The sequence below is a fragment of the Tenrec ecaudatus genome, chromosome 14 (genome assembly GCF_050624435.1).
Source record: "Tenrec ecaudatus isolate mTenEca1 chromosome 14, mTenEca1.hap1, whole genome shotgun sequence".
Taxonomy (NCBI): domain Eukaryota; kingdom Metazoa; phylum Chordata; class Mammalia; order Afrosoricida; family Tenrecidae; genus Tenrec; species Tenrec ecaudatus.
This window is the reverse complement of record NC_134543.1, coordinates 87,935,090-87,937,467: the sequence shown is the minus strand read 5'-3', so window position 1 is coordinate 87,937,467 and position 2,378 is coordinate 87,935,090. Positions and strand designations below refer to the sequence as shown.

The following is a 2,378-nucleotide window of genomic DNA, read 5'->3' as shown; positions in this document are numbered from 1 at the left end:
TCAATAAAAGTAAATGTTTAGAAATAACAATGGCAACATATGTAAAATATGCTTGATACTACTGATGTAAGGATTGTTATCAGAGGTGTAAGAGCCCCAAATATGATTATCTTTTAATAAAAATATGATCATATTACCATTTGTTTCCCTTTTTGATCCATTTTTAATTTGTTAAAATGTTTTATTTTTCTGCTTACCTTTTTATTATTTTCTTTTGGATTGAGACTTTTCTCTGTTTTGTTTTGTTGTTGGGATCTTTTCTTTATGTTCTACGTTATATGAAATTCATGATATGTAAATCTATAGAGAAAGTAGCTTAATTATTACTTTCTTAGAGTTATAGCAGAGGAGGTTGGAGGTAAATTGAAAGCTAATAATAATGGATACAAGAATAAAATATTGATTGTAAGGATTAATGCACAACTATTTTTAATATATTTAAGCCATTGATTTTTATGGTATGTGAATTATATGTTAATAAATGATTTCATAAATAAAACCCAAAGTCACTTATCAGTTTATCATTTTTTTAAAATATGGGATGCTACATTAATGTCTAAAATTTAATCAAAATTACAATGCCATTGACTATTATCTTTAACTAAACATTAAATGAAACATGCTTTACTATTATCATTCTGAAGGTCTCCCTTCATTTTTATTGTGATTATAGTAATTTCAAATGGTTCAAGGAACAAATATGAAAACCGATGTACTTAGCCTTGTGGCATAGTGGTTAATGGCTCAGCTGCTGACCAGAAGGTCAATGACTCAGGCATCTGAGCTTGGAACTACGCGCTACTCTGAAGGAAACAGATGCCCTTGACTTCCATTAGAATCTTGAAAATGCAATAAGTAAGTTCTGCTCTGTCCAATAAAGTGTTATGAATTGGCATCAACTCAACAACTAAGGTTTTCTTTTTATAATTGTGTCTTTATTTTTCTCCATTGGATGTATGACTCTCAAATGTAATTACCCAGAGTGAAGCAGCTCCAGTTGGTAAATGTCTTGATGGTGGGAAGGCAGACATAATAAGCGGTTCATCTATTCAAATAAAAAATTTATCAATGCCAATCTTTTAATGAAACTAAAAGCAATTTTTATTTTTATTAATAAACCATCTTATCAGGGGCTCTAACATATAATAACAATCCATAAATCAATTATATCAAGCAAACTTTTACATCATCAATTTCAAAATAGTTTCTTTCTTCTTGACCCCTTAATATCAGATCCTCTTTATCCCCTCCCTCCTTACCATACCACCTGCATGAACCCTTAATGCATTATAGATGATTATTATTTTATATATTTTACACTGTCCACTATACCCCTTCCCCTACAATTCTGATATTTGTCTCCCTCAAGGGGGCTTCTACCACCATCTTTACTATCAGTTCCCGCTCTGCTCTTCCCACCCCTTCCTTCGCATACCCTCATGGAATCGTTATGCCCAATAATGTTTCTTAGGGTTTCGTCTCTTCTGTTGTCCATGGATCAAAAACTCTTACTATACCAATGCACATACTCCAGTCGAGCAGGATTTGTGAGGTCATAATAGTGGAGAGAGGAAGAATTAAAGAACTTGAGTATTTGATCGGTGCTATACTGCACCCTAGATGTTTCACCTTGTCTGTGTTACCCTTCTGTGAGGGAATGTTTGATTATCAACACATGGGCGTTGGATCTCCACTCTGACCATTCTCCCTCACATGCATGTGACTGTTTGTTTCTGAACTCTTTTACCTGATTCTGTCAATACCTCATGATCACACAGGCTGGGGTGCTTCTTCCATGTGGGCTTTTTTGTTCTCCTGCTAGATGGCTGCATGATTGACTTCAAGGCTTTAAAAGACCCCAGACTCTATATCTTGTAATAACATGGCACCATCTACTTCTTCACCACATTTGCTTACTTAGGCACCCAGTTTGTCTTCAGCAATCATGTCAGGAAAGTGGATATCACCCAGTGCCACATTTTGATTAGAACAAAGTCTTCATACTTACCTGACAGGGGAGATACCATGATCACGAAGGTGGTTTTCCCAGGGCGAGGCTTATCCATTGCACTCCGGATGTGCTGACCCCTGCGATTTCCCCAAATGTGGGAAACTCGACTGCATTAAAAAAAAAAAAGAACAAAGTCTTCTTTTGTTGAGGATAGACTTAAATAGATGCCCAAAGTCTGTCTACTCCCTTAATGTATTACCATATAAATACATGTACATAGGCCAATAACCCTATCTTTATGTATTACCCTATATACATGTCTATTTTATATGCCTATGTAAAGTTTTCACTTCCTAGTCCTTTCCTCCATTTCCTTTTACCTTCCTCCTGGGCCACTACCATGCTTACCCCTCATTGACCTCTCAAT

The 2,378-nt window shown here is 35.4% G+C and overlaps 1 pseudogene; it reads left to right on the top strand.

Annotated features, from left to right (window-relative positions):
- Positions 1-2,000: 2,000 nt before the first annotated feature.
- LOC142426900 (U1 spliceosomal RNA) lies at positions 2,001-2,128 on the top strand (annotated as a pseudogene).
- The last annotated feature ends 250 nt before the right edge of the window (positions 2,129-2,378 follow it).